An 18837-nucleotide genomic window follows, 5' to 3' on the forward strand; every position below is an offset into this window, starting at 1 on the left:
TTTTTTATTTAACCTAAGTTTGCTTATTTTGCTTTGACAAGTTTTTTTTTTTTTTTTTTAACTTTAAATGAAATTGCCAGACAAGATTATTCTGCTTATTTTAAGATACTTATTACTTATCTTATTTGATGAAGCAGTCTTAAGTACTGTGAGGCTTAAAACAAACATTTTCCACATTTTAAGATGACTACTTACCAACATCAAAGGCCCTGAACTGGGGTTTGCATAACCTAGTAATTAATATAAATAGGAAACATATTTAAGTATGAAAACAATATAAGTGCAATATAGCCCTGTATGATGCGGTTTGCTTCGTTATATTTACTAAGCTTATTTTTCCTCTTTCCAATACCAGCTCAGTGGTCTAGATGTAGAATGTCTACCCTCAGACTGGGAGGTTATGGGTTAAGTTAAATCCCTGGCTTGGTCATACCAAAGACAATAAAAATGGGACTTGTTATCTCCCTGATTGACGCTCAGGCTAGGTTGTCCAAACATCAATTTTAAGAAAACTGTTTTATTTATTACAGCTTATAAAAGTAAATATTACTTGTTTTTAGTCTAATACTATTTTTAAGACCTTTGTGGTTGATTTGGGTCTGGTATTATTTTCTTTTTCTTTTTTCTTTTTTATCTTACATGTAAATGTAAGTAAAATGTTCTTGTTCTGTTGGCAGATAATTTTGCTTATTTGAAGTCATAATTTTCTTATTTTACTATATGTTTTTCTTTATTTTTATTTTTTACAGTCCTTTTTGCAGTTGAAACATCGTTTCCATTGAGCTGTAGTTCTTAACCTGGGTGCAAATCGAACCTAAGGGGGCTCAGCAGAGATCAAGTCAGTCACCTGACTCAATTCAAATCACATGTATAACGGAACGTACTATGGGGTTCCACAGGGTTCAATTCTTGGTCCTCTACTGTTTTCATTAAACCTGCGCGCCCTTGGGTTCCACCTTAAGAAAACAGTGGTGGTTGTTTTAAAGTGCTCTATAAATAAATTGTTGAGTTGAGTGATGGAATTTAATCTTTTCATTTCATTTTGAAATTACCCACCCCAAAAAAACTGCTTTTTATAAAGCTTTAGCTACATCTTTTGGTGCCCAAAGCACTTTACAAAGGCTCACATTCGTCCATTCACACACCAAAGGTCCGCTGGTGCCATACAGGGCGTGGCCAGGTCCAACGGGAGCAAATCAGGGTTCAGTATATTGCTGAAGGACACTTAGACATGATCACCAGGGGTGAGGATCGAACCCATAACCTCACGGGTAGGAGACGACCACTCTACCACTGAGCCATGCCGCCCCTTACAAAAATGTTTTTGCAGGAGAGAATACACTCACAGGCACAACATGGGTACATTTAGTATATATATCGAGAGAGTGCCTTATGAAAAGCCTTGAGGAAAATAATCATGCTTAGCTTTGACTGGCAGTTTAAGAGCAGTATTGACTCATGTAGTAGAATAAGGTAGCCAATTTGCTGTGTTAGAAAAAGCTTTTACTATGTTGCAGTGCAGTTCTACACACTACTGCAAACTACAACCACAATAATAATCTAATTAAATTATGAATCTGTGAGCAGGAAAACAAGTAACTTTTCAACAGTTATAGGATTTGGAGCCAAAAGGCATCTTTACCATCGACCAGATGGTTTCTTGGGAAATAAAAGAATATGATCACAATACAAACATTTTGGTATCGCTCCTATTGGATGTTTGAGGCAGATTGTCTCAATTTTTCAACATGTCTAACCCCTTTGTTTGAGGGAGACCCGTTAAATCTGTCTTGCTTCTAATAAACTACCATTATTCCCCCCCCAACAAGGCTGCACTCATTAATAACGCTTCTGTCAGATGCCCATTCTCCTATGTGAAAATAGAAAATATCATTAATTACAGTTTCTGTCACCCTTTGACAGCTCCTGCAATTGTTCCAGCCCCTGAGTTCTGTTTCATTGTGTCCACACCTAGTGACCACCAATTCTTTACTGTCTCAATGGGGATGTCCAGCATGTGAGAGCCACAATGGGCCTGTGAGATCTCACCACACATTGCGAAGCTTCTGTCCCAGCAACGCATTAGTCATCGGGGGAGCGATCGAGTGGAGTGCGAAACTCAAAATGCAGATTTATCACACTCAAGCAGATATTAGAGAATAGTCTCAGTCAAAATTGCCTTGCTTCTCTTTGTGGATTTGGTCGCTTTCTCCTTTATGCTACTCATTTAAATAGCTTCCCCAGAGAAACACTTTGGGATTTAAGTTTGCTGCGGCTGAAGGAGTTGGAACATTCTTTTATGAATTCAGTCAGCTCTTGTTGCTTATAGAATGCTAATGTTGGAACATTTTCCAACAGGAACAAAAGGGAAACGGGACAAGACCCCAACTCTGACAATGCGTTGAAGTTTTATGATGGATTATTTTGTTTTACATTACACTACATCTTCCTCACAGTCTTTCACCACTAACATTGTGAAGACCCACTAATAAAAGCCACGATGAATTTAGAGGGCTTGATGAAAAACTTGGGCACCCTTGGATGAACCTTGTTTGTCACAAAATGTTATGCAACTTTATTGATAACTGCTAAAATAGATTTAAAAAAAAAATGTTTAAAAGATAGTGTGTGTGGTATGTTGAAGTAGACAAGGGATTTTATGAAACTGTATTTATTTTTATAACCAATGAAAATTAAATGGATCGTTACATGCCGCAGCCAAATCACCCAAAAACTGAAAATATTAACCAAGCAGATTTTGATTTTAATGAAACTTGGTGTACTGGTTCATAGTTATGGCGCAACGCTAAATATAAAATTGTAGGTCAATCAAAGCAGGGATTTGGGAGGTACGGCTCGCCAAATGTTGAGATTTTTGGCAAAAAGGGGCGTGGCCGCCTTATTTGAATCCTTATATCTCAGCAAATACAGGATCATTCTTCACAAAACTGCTATTGTAGGAAAAGGAATTCAACAAGGATTCCACATCTGCATTATTCAAAGAATATTCAACTTTTTTTACATCTCTGAAACATTTATATGTTTTCGAGAACATGTGAGGCATTACACTTGATGAAATATTTTGTTAAGGTCACGTGATCCACAAGGTCAATTTCTATCTCCGCGGTCAAAAGGTTACTGAAATATGCACCGGTCTTCTAAACCAGTGGTCCAACCTTTTCTGTACCACGGACCGGTTTAATGTCTGACAATATTTTCACGGCCCAATCTAAAGGTTTAGCAGATAAAGACAAAATAAAATGACAAGAATAAAACGGTGGTATTTTCTCTATAATAATAATGAACGTAAATCTACTGTGTAATCATGTGCAACTTTATTAACGGTGTCCGTAACGTCGCACCAACAACAGAGTTGTCAAGTGAGACGGATGTAACAGACAGAATCCGGCCACTTTTCAAAATAAAACATCATTTTCGAAAGAAAAAAAAAATAATGCAATTTTTTGTCTTTCGGTACCAAATGACCCACGGCCTGGTGGTTGGGGACCACTGTTCTAAACGACTGCAGATTTGGATTCCTTGTTGAATTCCCTTTACAAAAATACCAGTTTTGTGACGATTGACCCTGTAGTTTGTGAGATAGAATGGTTCATAAGAAGGCGGTCACATTCCTTTTTGCCAAAAATGTCAAAATTGGTCTTTGCTTTTAAAACCCTGCTCCGATTGACCTAAAATTTGAGATTTTGTGTTGTGCCATCACTATGAACAAGTACAAGTTTTGTTAAAATCAAATTCTGCTTAGTTAAACACAGTTTGTGATTTATTGAATGACCCATATGTATTGGGACCACATTTAAAAAATTTTTTAAAAATAAATAAAAATAAAAAATGTCATCCTGCAAAGGAAGTTGTAAGACCAAGGTTATATTACAACTGAATGAACAATTGAGTGTCAAGAGTCTTCATCTCCACTTCAAATAACTTCAGTCTTTGAGTATGTCTACTTTCTTATCAAAATGACAACTTAATTACCTTAATTCTATGACATTATTTTGGGGGGTTTATTTTCTCCTCAATGTGGCCTTAATAATTCTTTTTATTGTCAAGCATACTACAAAACCCCCTTTTTTTATGCATTTAGGTTTATTTACAAAGGCAGTGTAAAGAAATTGAATCAGATAATAAATGTGAGCATAACGCAGGGCGAAATCTAAATCAGTCTCTCAGAAAGGGGGGTGGGGCGCTTCTAACAGTAGATCTAAATATGCTTTTTATTATTCATGTGCAGTCCAGGCAAAGAGCAAAAAATTCATTTTATTCTGTGTGGCTGTGATAAACTATATTTATGGACAAGCTGTCAAGATAGCATTCTGTCTCTTCAGTTATTGCTGATATCGTCTCCCGTATACTCTATGCTGTCACACACTGGATTATATGACACAATCGGATAATACACCTCGGTTTGAGTTTCCCAAGATGGATAAGCTTCAAAATATATGATAGCAGACCTCATACGGGCATGCCATTAAACAAGGGCAAGTTAGCGTGAACTATAATGTATCATCCACTGGAGCTGCGGTCTCGGCTTACTATGAAGCAACGTTACCACAGACTAGTGGCGAGGTTCAGTCATCAGTGTTGCTTTTAACTTTGCATGGTGCCGCCTCATAAGAGTGACGGCACAGCCAAGACAAACGGACAGTCAAGATTAACTAGGGAGAATGTGCTTTATTGGAAAACAACAAAGTGAATGGGAATTAGCTTTCCATGCATTGTATTTTGATATTCTTTGGATATTTATTACACATGAGTCATATTATTTCAGTTGTTCCCTTTTTTTTCTTCTGCAAACTAGGAGGGTATTAAAATGACGGTTAGATTTTTAGTCCCCTACCAAGTGTGCACATCGAAGTAGGGCACTGCATTCTGTGTAATTAAGTCGGACAAAATGCACAGAGGGTTTAAACATGTATTTTCCAGAGGCCTAAATTTAGACACTCATTATGGTATCTAGTAGCAAATAGTGCTTATCTATTCAGTTACAGGATGCTCTGTTTGGACCATCTATGCAGGAACTGCTGACACAGGGGGATTTAGCTCTTATTGCATATCATTACATGAATGAAATATGTGTATGATTAGATGCGCAAGTTGGAAATCCGAGTCACCAATTTAGGTTGGTTGGACTGGAGGTGAAAGGCTGATAGCTGGAGTTTTTTTTTTTTTTTAAACATATTCAACATGCTATTAAAAGTCCATCCATCCATTTTCTGACCCATTTTTCCTTCTGACAGGTCACGGGCATGTTGGAGCCTACCAAAACTGTCTTTGGGCGTTAGGCAGGACACACACTGAACTGATCACCAGCCAGTCACAGGGGGTCAGGCAAAGAATAACCATTCCCGCTCACAATCACAGCGATTGCCATTGTAGAGTGGTCGAACCGAGCATATGTGTTTTTGGAACGTGGGAGGAAAATGGAATACGCGGAGAAAACCCACACAGGCACTGGGGGAATGTGCAAATTCCACACAGCAATAATATTACAACATTTAAAAAATAAATTAATTTAAATAATAATAAAGTAACAATAATAAAATAGTAGTAAAGTAGTAATAATAATAAAGGCTAAATTTAAAAATAAATACTCTCTCTCTCTCTCTTTATTTATATATATATATATATAATGTTATGTATACATAAATAGCACCGCTTTACCCATCTTTTGATGAGTGCTGTTGCTTTGTAATTGTTTTGATTTTTGATAAGCAAACATGAAGACCAGCGAGCTGCCTACGGGAGGAAATCAAATCATTTTTAAGATGAGAGAAAATCCTTTTAAGTTGAGAGAAAAGGGACAACTAATGAGAGCAAATGCATCAACTTTGGGCATAGCACAACTACAACAAAAAATTATTTTGTAGCAGACAATTGACTCTTTTTTTTTTTTTTTCTAAATTCAGTTATAATCCTAATATTAACATCTGATCCATGGTCTTAAAAAGTCCTCATCTGTGAATGAAACCAAAAGTGACGTCCATTTATTCCATTCTGAAAGCTGTCTGCTTCCCTTTTCTATTTCTTCAGCCTACCACCTCGGTATTGTCTGCTGTGTAATCCACAGTCTTGAGGCTCCAACCGTATTTGTGTTCATCTCATACACAATGGCCATTTCCTTCAAAGACCTGCGGTGCTTCCAAAATCATTTATAGCTTCTTATGACCTCTGCAGTTCTCCAGGGGGTCCTACACTGTGTTAGGGGAATGCAAAAGAGCCTTAGCAGACCTCTCTCTATCCTCTGATATACCTGGGATGGATTCTTGCACGCTAACAATTCGCTCCCAAAGGAGTCTTTGCATATTTGTTTTCGAAAAGGCCATCCAGGCTCTTCATTGTTTGCGTTTCAGGAGCGGGTAAACTCTCATTTTACCCCATCAATTAGTCACTAATTCTTGGTTCCTTCAAGTAATTCCACAATGAGATATATTCCTTTCAGTTGAAAGCCGTCATTGTGTTTTATGAGAGGGTCACAAACAGAAGATTTATGTTGTAATTATTTGCGCATAGTTAGTGTGAACAGTTAATCAGCATACATTAACCAACACATTAATAACAGTACAAGAGTAATAACAATATGATTAATTACAATGAAAGAGTGTGTTTGTAGAAATAGAATGTTGGTTGTTTTTAAGATGAATTTTTAAATGATCTTTATACTTGGGCACTTTCTTAGTAGCATGTAATGCTTTAATAAGATAGCATTTTGAATCTTTAGTGTCAAATCATTTAAGTGTAGTCTGTAGTCTGCTTAATGCCGTGGTTCTTAACCTCGGGTAATGAAACCCACCAGTTTCCGTTGCACATTCACCGAACCCTTCTTCGAAAAATAAAATGTGATTTCTTCTTTTTTTTCTAATTCAAGACATCCTTAAAGTGTTTACTGGAGAATAAAATGAACAGGGGGAGTAGCTTTTTTCATGGAATTTGGCCTGGATGTAAACCTGTGGCAGCAGACACAATGAAAACAGTAGAAGCCCCAGAATATAACCCTGTGGAACACCATATGTTCCGTTAAAGAATGTGAATTCATATTGCGCATGTTCGTCTAACCACTTTCTTTATTTACTCGACAAAGAAATCACACAACGTACCATCACAACAGTCCCAAGTCGACTACTGAGTGCACTGATAGGCCAAGCAGGGCGTGTCATCACAAATCATATGAGTCGGGGGTGGGTCTTGACCTCCGCCGATCCCCTGGTGTTAAGAACCACTAGCTTATTGTGTTGAAGTTTGTGTGGAGCCAATCGCAGCAGACACCCAATAAATGTCTTGTATATGTTTAGGTTTTGTTTAGTTTGCGATGATTTACTTAAAAATCATACTGAGGGACGACGTAGCCCTTAACAACCAGGGTGAGCAAAATATTAAAAACATCTCCAAGTTAATAGGAGCCTTACAAAGGACCGGTTTCTTGTAAGCCTGTCGTCCAATTATCCATTATGCATTTGCTTTCTGAGTCAGGTACTGTAGAATAGATGAATCCTCCTCTTGAGAAGAGCAAAGTGTGTGGGCTTGCGTGCATGTGTGTGCGTTAATATGCACAGACAAGGTGCTGCGTGAAGGCCGAGCGCTGTGGATTACAAGCAAGGCTGTGACGCTGCGATGCCACCGCAGACAAAATGACTCATAATCCCTTAAGAGCTGCCACATATGTCCGCACGGTAAGTCCATTTGTGATACGACAACATGACCTTTGGATTCAGGCCCATCTGTTTCGCTTCAAATATTTACGTAAGAGAGCAGAAGTGCTGTAAATTTGGAGCACAGTTTTACAGCGCATCCTCGGCGAACAGCACGTTTTACATAAATGATATCAAGTGGTGAAATAGCGATGGTCGTTTCTGTTTTGCATCCTGTTGATATATTATTTAGTCACAAATCGCACCTTCATATATTTCAGATTTTCTTCTTCATTTCACACAGAAAACAAGGAATACAAAATATGGCACAAGGGAAGGCTGTTTGTCCAACGCAAGTAAAGATCAAACAAGTTTTCCTGAAGAACAAAAGGTGTTTATCATTGCCCAGAGATCTCTGCATTTCATGAAATCTCATATTTCACACTATTTCTCTAAGCTCGTTTCATACATAACATTTAAATTAGATAGCTTTCATAACTAAATACCCCGCCCACGCAGACTGAACATATACATCGCGATCAAGAAATGTTTTCTGTAACATTATTCAGTTATCTTGTATCTCAGTAAATTTAAAACCACTCATCAAAGGAGAATGAGCCTTTGCTGCATTTTAGAATAACCGTGTTTGGATTGATCCTCTCTGCTTGCCGTTAATTAAGCCTCAACATAAAATTAACAATATTAATTAACTCTTTGACTGCCAGACGTTTTCAGAAAAGGGATGCCGTGGGTGCCAGCCGATTTAAGCATTTTGACTGATCTTTCAAGGTCCACAGAAAATGTTGTGTTTGGACTATGGAAACACACATACTACCAAATGGAAGATTGAACTCTCATCTTTCATCAGAAAAAAAACGTTTGTTTCTACCTTATTCCGTTTTTCAGTAATCAACAATAGAAAATGGTTAGTTTCACCCAAATGCTCTGTTTTAAAACAAAATACGGAGAAATCAAGCTTTTTGTGAAACGATTTTATTTCATACACTCTAGTGAATTTGACACCTTTTTTTTCCCATGAATGATGCCACAAACACCTAAACAGTGCTTTACTTCTGTAAAACACTACCACCAACAATGAAAACGTGTTTTTTGATAGCAAAATACGTTTATTTACATTCAACAGTGTAACAATTTGACAAAACAATTTGGCAAACTATTTACAAATGTGTGCAACCGTGGTACTATTTACAATTGTGTGGATGTTTCAAATAGTTTTTCTTTTTGTAACACTCCCCTGCGTGCAAGGGGACGCAGCAGGATTTGCACAACAGATTAGTTTCATTGCGATTGCAGACGCTACACTTTTTTGCTGGCTTTTTTTTCCGGGGAATAGCAAGTATATACTGCAGTGTGTGTTTGGCCATGTTGCCATCAAGTCTACTCTCAGGATCATGATACGGTGACATTACGGTGGTGTTACGTCTGGCTTCCTCATGTCCTTCAGTTCCTATACCGGGTGGTAAGAGATGTTCTGATCCATCTTATCCGCTCCATTCATGGTGGCATCGTAGTCCAGAACCAGTGTCTTCTCCGTGATCAGACTGTACCCACTCCTCCGATGAATATGCATTGGACTCGGGGCACTCTTCGTCGTCGATTGAACGTCCGCCTGAGCAGAAGTGCTCGGTTGTGCTCCGTGTTTTCCGGCGTTAGCATCGCTAGCCGGTGAGGCTTTATGACGTGATCATAGCCGCCGCGTCAACGCTTCCAACTTCGCCGTCAACCTCGGAGTCACCATCATCATCATCGTCGTCATCAATGTGCTCTTTAGCACTGGTTGATGCTTCTCTTCTTTGAAAAAAACGATCAAGCGTGAGCTGCTTGCCACCGGTCGCCATTTTCGCTTTCTCATCCATTGTCCCCTCAACACACTAGTCACGTCTTCTACTACTGACGCCTACCCGATCTTGTCCAAAGAGAGTCATCGCTGCCATCTAGGGGCCAAAAATAGTCATTCTACTAACTAGATCTGCTTAATACTTTCAGCACAGCTGGCCAAGGCTTTCCTCCACCCGTTTCCAAAAAAAAAAAAAAAAAACTTGAACGTCTTTTAACGTCTTTGGCGCTCCTCCGTAGGATTTTACTAAACGTTATTTAACGTTTTGGCCAGTCAAAGAGTTAAGAACAGAATCATAGTCTCTTTTAGCTATGACTAGTGATGCGCAGCATTGAGGTGGACATGCAGTATATTCCATTACACATACAGATTATTGGGCTATATCAATATACATTTATCCATCTCTCAATTAGGTGTTGGTCATTTATAATAAAACTCGACAATTCACAGAAAATAAGAAAAGAAGAGGTGATAGATTTATATTTTTTCATGTATGGTCTAAAGCCAAAAAAGAACAGCAGTTTAGCTAACAGGGAGCTTTTGAAATGTGGGCTTGATATTTGATTCAGAACATTTAGTAGTTATTTAGCTAAATACAAGAGAATTTCAGACCTGAAAGGATCACATGTTTATCTAATAAAACCTAAAATACACTATTAGAAGAGGAGAATTAGAACGATCTAATTTGGAAAGTATATTATGTGTAGCTGCATGTATTTGGTCCAGAACAAGATGATTGAGAAAAGAGAAAATAAATTTGTACTAGTTTTTTAATCTACTTTTAAAGTAATCAATTATCAGTACCAATTTGCCTCACAAGGGTCAAGGGTGAGCTGGAGCCTATCCCAGCTGATTTGAGATGAGAATTGGTTGTGAGCTAGGGCACATAGAAACAAACAACCATTTACACCTATGGACAATTTAGAGTTTAGAGTTTCCAATTAATTAACCAATTATTTAATGAATTGATGGTGTTTAATCGCCTTAAAATAATGTATAAAGCCCATCATCAAATTTTGCCAGTCAATATACAAATCAAATTTTAAAAAAGGGAAAGTGAGTACAAATTAAGAGGAGAAGACATTTTTTCCAAATCTAAATATAGAACAAAACAAAAAGAATGATGTATTTCAACTCAAGGTGTCAATCTGGATTGTAAAACAAAATCTTCTCAGTCTATCTATATATATTTTTTTTAAATGTATAAAAATATAATTACTGGAAATATATATATATAGCACAAGGACATGCTGTTGAATTATTTTATTGAATTGCTACACTGATAGTGTCTTGACCGCCTCACTGTTATTCATTTTGTGTTGATTATTTTGTATGTATGTGTTGATCAGGGGCAGATATCACAAGCTTTTACTTCTTTCTGTCCCCTTTCATTTATTTTATTTTAAAGAGTGAAATAAATTAATGAATTGAATTGACTTGAACTATGCACGTCTTAGAATGTGGACGGGGACCCTAAGCAAAACCACGGACACGGATGTGCTAACCAGTCAGCTACTTGGCCACCTAATAAAGTCAGTAAATCAAGTTTCAATGGCGTACTTACAGAGGACCCCCTAATCTCATCTCTGTACTGCAGTCGCGTCCACACAAACCTGTACTGATCCAGATTTTGCAAGGCATCCGCTGATGCCTTTTATACTCTTCAAACTATCACTGAAGATGGAATGGAGCTGTGTGATGGATCCATTTTGCCCGAGGAGGTATAGGATGCTATCAATCAAAAAAAAAAAAAAAAGACACCTGGTATTGATGGATTGGTGTCTGAATTTTCCAAATCTTTCTCAACTGAAGTAACTTTTTTTTCCTGTACATGGAGAACTTACTGCAACCATGGCTCAAGTTTTAACTACATTAATTTCCAAACTCAACAAAAACACACCTCTGATCGATAGTTGCCGTCCACTCTTAACTTAAATCTATTATAACATATTTACTTTTATTTTCGCCATTTAAACCATTTTCAATTCTTGAAATTTTTTTCATAAATATCTCTAAAGCCTTTGAAAAATGATTTATTTATTTATTTTATTTATTTATTTATTATTTATTTCTATTTTTATTTAATTTTTTCTTTCGAGAGCTCAGTATTGTTCATTCGGTAATTTTACCGATTTGACATGTCATTATCATTGCTCTCTCCTTTTTTATTTTTATTTTTATGTTTTATTTATTAATGGGTCTATTTTCTTCTGTTTAAAAAAAAAAAAAATCTTCTATGGCAATAGCTCCACTTACTTACTAGGTGGCACATTCCCTAGATTTTAGCCTTGCAGAGGTATAAGACTTTTTTGGATGGTGGCACTACTTATGACATATATTAAAACTAGTGCTGTAAAAGTCATCTCCCTCCTTGAATAACTCATCTCGACACCGCTAGTAGATGACGAATGACCAAGCTAGCGCAACTGCAATTGTCCAACTGCAAATGTCATTGACAAAATCCCAGTTAAAATAGTCACTTTCACTGTCACTTCTTACAAGGTAACTCACTGCATCTCCGGCTCCCAGGCACATTTTGACTCGCTCATACACCTCTAACAGTGTGTGTAACCTCTAGTGTGTGTATGCTTTTCAAAAATGAAGAGACTCATTGTCTACAAAATAACTTTTTATTTATTTCCTTTTTTTTTTCTTTCTTGGAGAGCTCAGTATTGTTCATTTGGTAATTTTACCGATTTGACATGTCATCATCATTGCTCTCCTTTTTTTCTTTCTTTTTTTGTATGTGGGTGCGTGCGAGTGTGTGTGTGTATTCATTAGTTCAACTAAAACCTATTTTAAAAATCCCATACCGTTCACCTAAACCGGCCAGAGTCGTGAGGCCGTCAGGAGACCCGAGGAAGGACCAAAGAAAAGAAAGGAAAGTTTATTTATTGCCAACAGAAATACATGAAGGGAAATGTTGCCTGTCCATTCATACTGTAAATAACAACATCTAAAATAAACGAAATGCTGTCACATATTAATAAAATAGATAAACAAAGTAAATAACGTTTTTTCAATGTTTCATGTGTGTGTACTTTGACTTTTTGTGATATACATTATGCCACCTTAGTGTGATAGGGTTTAGTGTATGAACGGGAGTTAAAGCGCATAGTAACAGTACGTGGTTATTTATTCAGCTAGCCTGGCCACTCTGCACCCGAGTCAGAGTTATATGACTGAGGTTGGAAGTGCATGTAGATCCCAGTGTTTTAGTAGCTCTCGCTAATCCACCTCCCTTGTAACACTGTCAATCAGGCATCAAGGTGAGTATCCTGCACACTGGATATCTATGAAACCTTTGTGGGGCTGATATACCGAGATAGAGCACATTAAAGTTTCAGAGGAAGTCTGTACATAAAAAGACACTGATACCCCGTCTTGGATTTTGAGTGCAGCTTTAAATTAAATGCCATTCATATCGATCTACTGTCATGTTCTTCTATGCAGTGCATATGGACAAACAAGCAAAAAATATGTTGTTATTTTTGACAGTTCAACCTTGGTAGAGCTCTATTGAGTGCCAGCCTAGTTTTATATCATATGGCCTTAGTTAGCCATATGAAGTGCTGTGTTTATTCATCGTTTGGGGCGGGTTTCACATGAAACGACGTACACTCAAGTATGTGGCATTGGTTATTACTCATCCGGCTCATCTTTCAGAAACATAAAAAGGTTAAAATACACAACAGTGCTGACATGCAAAACTGTCCGTTGACATGGCACAGATACATCCAGCCCCTAAACAAACCTTTCTTTGACAGTCTGTTAGAATCATGCCTTTGCTGCTCGGTCAGCTGACGCTTGCTGTTATTCTTGCCTGTACCTAATGGAAAGCTATTCATCATTGCCAAAAAACTATGCCTTCATTATGACCCACGACTTTGTTTGACCTCATGAGTAGAGCTTCGCCTTGGAGTCCAACAGGTCATAAAGCAAGCAGATCAGTGAGGTGCCAATCTGACTGACTATCATTGCAAACAAGCAGGTCATGTGAAACATTTAGCAAACAGCGGAAGTTGATAAGTAAATAAGATTGAGGGAAACTAAACGTCTTCAAATGTAAAGGAGTGGCAAGAGTTTTTGATCCTGATTGGGTGGTTTGTTTTGGCCAGGAACCCCTGAAGAAATTCGATCTGGGAACGGGGGTCAGCAGCTTGCCATGATTATCCTAAAGGTCCTTTTACGTCCACGTTGTTGTCTCCCGCTAGCGCTGGCCCAATCAGGGGTGTCGCGGGAAAGGAACAAAGCACTTGGCAAAACCTTTATCATCCCATCAGCACCACTGCATGACGCAGGAAGACAGCCAGACAGGCTTCTCGCAGGAGATCCGTTTCTTGGCCCAATCTGTGTTTAAGTGGCTCCTCCGCCACTTCACGGTAGCTGATAGGAGCCCATTTGGAAGCCAGACGTGACTCAGCTGCCTGGAGCTGGCCTAAAGTAAAGGCAATAAGTAAATCCAGTCCCTATAATGAAAGTTCCTAACAGAGATTCTTTGGTTGTTTTTGGAAATGTGTTGTCCGTCATTTATTTTTTTGTCAAAGTTAAACATGGTACAAAGACGGCACACGTGGAGATAAGTAGTAAATAACAATCAATATTATTGACTATATCGGGGGGTTATTGTTCTCATTTCTCACAATTAATGTCAACAATGAACTCGCTCATATGGCGAATTTGAACATGTCTTTAGAAAAAAAGTACAACACCGCAGCGGCTCCCCATAGAGGAAGGCGGCGTAGGAGAACGTTGCTGCTCGGGTGTCGGGTCAATGCGTAAATTTAAATGTAGTCCTTAATAATATTACAGGGTAAACCTGTTGAATGGTAGCTCATTAATTCATTTCATTTAGGTGCAATCCTGGGGGGGGAGAAGCTTACTTGACTTAAGACAAAATATAAAAACATTATTCAAATGGTTATAAGAAAAAGGCAGAGTTCAACACACAATATGATGTGATGTGAGCACAACGGCGCCGGTAATGTTAATTGCAAATGTAAATTGTGCATGTAGATGATGGACTGTGATGTGAAACTGTACCAGATAACTGTCTTTAAATGCCAGCATATCTATGCGCGGTCTGATAACAACATCATTATAATAACATGCCATGTTCGTGACAAAAGTGGACTTTACGCTCTAGACCAGAGGTGGGCATCGAGGGCCAGAGTCCTGCAGGTTTTGCATGTTGCCTTTCTCCAACACAGCTGATATATGATCAGCTCATCAGCAAGCTCTGCATAAGTCTGATAATGAGCCTGTTGATTGGAATCAGCTTGCGTTGGAAGTGAGAAACCTCCAAAACCTGCAGGACTACGGCCCTCGAGGACCGAGATTGCCCACCTCTGCTCTAGACCATAGGCGTATTTACGCAAAAACTCGCCGCAGCAGACTTTATGAATGAGGAAATGAAATGTCATGTGTGGCTAAAAGGAGGCGGGGACAGAGAAAACCTCAGGTTCATTGTGAACAACCTGCAACCGAACAGGTTAGGTTCATGGACAGAGGTTACTACGGTAAGCTTAAATGACCTCTTTTTATGAAACAGGCTAGAGTTACATCTTTTATTCTGGTTTCAGTTACCTCCCTTTCTGAAACGGAAGACGCAGAGTGTCCCACATTTCAGGATTTCTCTACTCAGGGTTCTCACTAAACCTGCCTTGTGAAATAAACTCAGCTAGGGTAGGCTCCATCTCACCCGACACCCACTAAGAACAAACGGTACAGAAAATAGAGGGTTGATTATTAAATCAACCCTCTATTTTGATGGTTATCAAAAAGTTTAGCGCTAGAGCTTTTAGATGTTAAACTCATACATACCTTATTAATCTAATTTATGTGTCATATATGTCTTCTTAGGGATGGGCTACCTAATTATCCCACACGATGAATGATATCGTAGTGCTTTATTAATGTTCCAAGGTAGTGCCAGGGAAAACCAATAAATACGACACTGGGGATTGTAGCGAATGAATATTTCAGTCTTTTAATGAGCCGCTGTCAATACAAACCACATGTGCCCTTATTTGAATATTCGCATGCTCCTTTTACTGTATATAGAGGATGTGTACGTGACGGTAGCTGGCATGGTTTTTTACTGCCGAGGAGCTTCTTTGCCCAGCGTTGGGTCCTTTCTGGTATAAAAAGCAGCAGCTCTGCATACAGATAAGATTTCTGCATCCGTTTTATGATGATGATATTGCTCACTAGGTAGAGCTAATTAGCACCTTGGGGCCCTAGCGTAACTAAAGTATATTTTTCAACATGTCTTATCTCATTATATGGAATAGGAAAAGTTAGCATTACCAGGGTGGCAGAGCAATGGGTCAGGACATGAAGGTACCAGGTTTGATTTATCCCACCTCTCATTGAAACATAATGGAAAATCAAACATCATTATTGGTACATTGAACCATAAAAGACAAATGTGTGTTACTGCTCACACTGTGTTTACTTCAGTGTTTTATGTGCTCCCTTAGGAGGAGTTTGGGCCTGTTGCAGGTCGGCTATAAATCCCGAACTTATCCACGTTTTCAGTCGCAAAGGGAGGTTTCCTGTCACGTTGAAGATGGACCACGTCTCAGGTCTGGATAGAGACCTCTATGACAGGCTCCACTGAGGACTGAATGGGCAGCTGTATCTGATGGATGGTGTCAACCTCCCCCGCAAATCACAAAGCTCTCCAAGGGAGACAGCAACAAAAGTGAGGTTGGCAAGTCAGAGGACACGCACAGATCTACACGCAGTATTTGATACACTCACTTTGACCACAACATTAAGTACACAAGCAAAGTCTAATGACATCCAATTCAAGGCAGAAAGATAACAATGGTCCGTTTTTGATTGACACTGTCAGACATTCATTTAATAATGTGGTTATAAGTGTGGTTATAATTTGCAGTGGTGTAGAATTGCAATGCATCACACTGAGAACTCCCATCTATTTTTTTTTAACTGCAAATACTGTTCAAGGTCGCAGGTGAATTGGATCTAATATCCCAGCAGACTTTGGACAAGGGGTGGGGTACACCCTGACCTGACCCTGGATTGGTTGCCAGCCAATTGCGGGAAATATTTGGTTTCCCAATAAAGCCAAATGATACAAAATCATGCACTTTATTATTTTGGAGGTTTCGTACAACTGCTACATTAGATCCTGTCTGATTATGGGTTAGATCAGCTTGCACATTTGAGGTTAAACAAGAATCCCAATGAAAACCCCTGTTGGAATTTAATGCTGCTTATATGCTCCAACATATACAGTGAATGGTGTAAAGCTGGTTAACCTTTGATTTATTCTGATTTAGGGACAATTTTCTCATAATATGGACATAATGGAAACAGAGGCATTACACTCTTGTGTACTGTACAAAGATCATTTTAACATTCTTAACTTTTCGATTATGAAGGGTTTGGTAAATAGGCTTATGAAAATTGTGGGGCTCAGTATATTCAACAATGTCGAGTTATTTTGTCTTATGCTTGCCTTAACTCAAAAAGGGGCAGCAGCAGGAATGTAGATGATCAACTCATAGTCGGCAGTGGTCGGCCATTTTAGGACAGAGGACCAAAAAACAACAATGAAAATTGGTTGAGAATTTGGGAGAGTTGAGCAATCTACAGCTACTTCAAAGTTCGTGGTCCATTGACTGTAATGTTATAATGTTATGAGTGCTCAAGCAGCCCTGTCCCAAGATGGCCGCCCCGTCACTCCACATTGGCACATCGCAGGCATGCATCTAGTGTTCTTAGATATCTATGGTGTGTTTCATTCATTCATTCACTCCCTCTTCCTTTTGTCTCCTCGACTGATCTACTTCCTCTCATTTCAAAATAAGATGTCATACCTGTCGAGCAGGTCACATCAGCTAGGACTTAAGAGTAGTGGTGTGCGATACTGCAAATTTTGGTATTGAGCCGATACCAAGTAAATACAGGGCCAGTATCGGCGATACAGATACAGATATCGATACTTTTTTAAAATTATGATGTTAATAAAAAAAAATAAATAAATTAAGGCATCTGTATCATCGAATTGCTTATTCACAATCGTCAAAAGTGGTTTTATGTTGTTTTCTTTTTAAACAAACGACAAAATTAGGACAAAGTTTATTGCTAAATACACAATACTTTGTCAATGTCCACCGCCCTCGCCCCCACACACCCCAGAAACATTCAAAAGAATTTGTTTGTTTTTTATATATACTTTCTTAAACAAAGTCTGATCATGGGAAAATACATTAAACAAATACTTTATCATATACTTTTCAGAAACTACAAATACAAATCTAAAAATTCTGCCTTGATCACTTCTTTTTCAACCTAAATATACAAGATGTTAAAGATTATCATGAAACAACAAAAAGAGCCAAACTGAAACTAAACTACTAGATCGATAGTATAGTGCCAATATCGATCCGATATCGATACTGACTTGGTATCCATAATATCGATATTTGGATTGATCCGCCCACCACTACTTGACAGCACAAACAGGTAATTGAACCTGTGACAAAGTCATCAATTGATCATCAGTTTCAGCTGAGCATTTGCACAAATGCTGACAAAATGTTGTGCACTCTTTCCACATCTGTCTCTCCCTCTCTGATGTTTTCTACAAAAGCTTTTAAGCAGTTATTATGCCTCAACATTTGACAATAAATTGTGAAATGCAAATCCCCATCGTCAGACAAAAAAAGCTGCTGTCAGTGGAAAAAGGTGACCCTAAATATATCCTTCAGTGGCTGCACATTGAGTCGAAGGAAACCAAATTGTCCTTCAGAGCCTGTTATTATTTGAGCAAGCTATTGCCATGCACGCTGCACAGTGAACCCGGAGCAGCGCTTGCATTTGCTGTACACTCCACTGCAAAATGAGACTAGTCAAGCCCTAATGTAACCAGCAAAAGCTGGATAAAAATCTATACAAACTCAATTATGAATCAATTTGAGTTTGTGTCAGACAGTCTGGTGCCAACAGAGTGGATTTTTTATTAACTTATGGTCTGGGAAGAATGAAACACTTTTCATTTGTGTACTTCACTATGTTGCTTCATGATTCAGAGGAAGGGTGTTCACACTTGGTCTCACAAGGAGGGCTGGCTTGACAATTTTGATTATAACATCAAAAATGGTTTGTTTTCAGTGATTTACGACTTAAGATTTAGCATTACGATGACGCTATTATGAGAAGGCCTATTTGTTGCGCATCAGTAGCTCATTGATCTTTTCGATAAAAATCCCCTCCGTTTGAGCACAATGTGAGTTTGTTTGAGTTCAGTTGGATTTTACAGTGCATCACTCTGTCCTGCATATGAAATAAGGTCACTGGCTT

At 38.4% G+C, this 18837-nt stretch overlaps 1 long non-coding RNA gene across 1 annotated transcript in view; it reads left to right on the forward strand.

The window, feature by feature from the left end:
- The window catches only part of LOC144062092 (uncharacterized), a 42020-nt gene extending 36556 nt beyond the window's left edge, over window positions 1–5464 (forward strand). The window contains exon 4 of the long non-coding RNA XR_013296335.1: window positions 5256–5464. This is a non-coding gene — a long non-coding RNA (uncharacterized LOC144062092). The remainder of the gene's footprint in view (window positions 1–5255) is intronic.
- Window positions 5465–18837: the final 13373 nt, after the last annotated feature.

This window comes from Vanacampus margaritifer, chromosome 13 (assembly GCF_051991255.1).
Source record: "Vanacampus margaritifer isolate UIUO_Vmar chromosome 13, RoL_Vmar_1.0, whole genome shotgun sequence".
NCBI lineage: Eukaryota > Metazoa > Chordata > Actinopteri > Syngnathiformes > Syngnathidae > Vanacampus > Vanacampus margaritifer.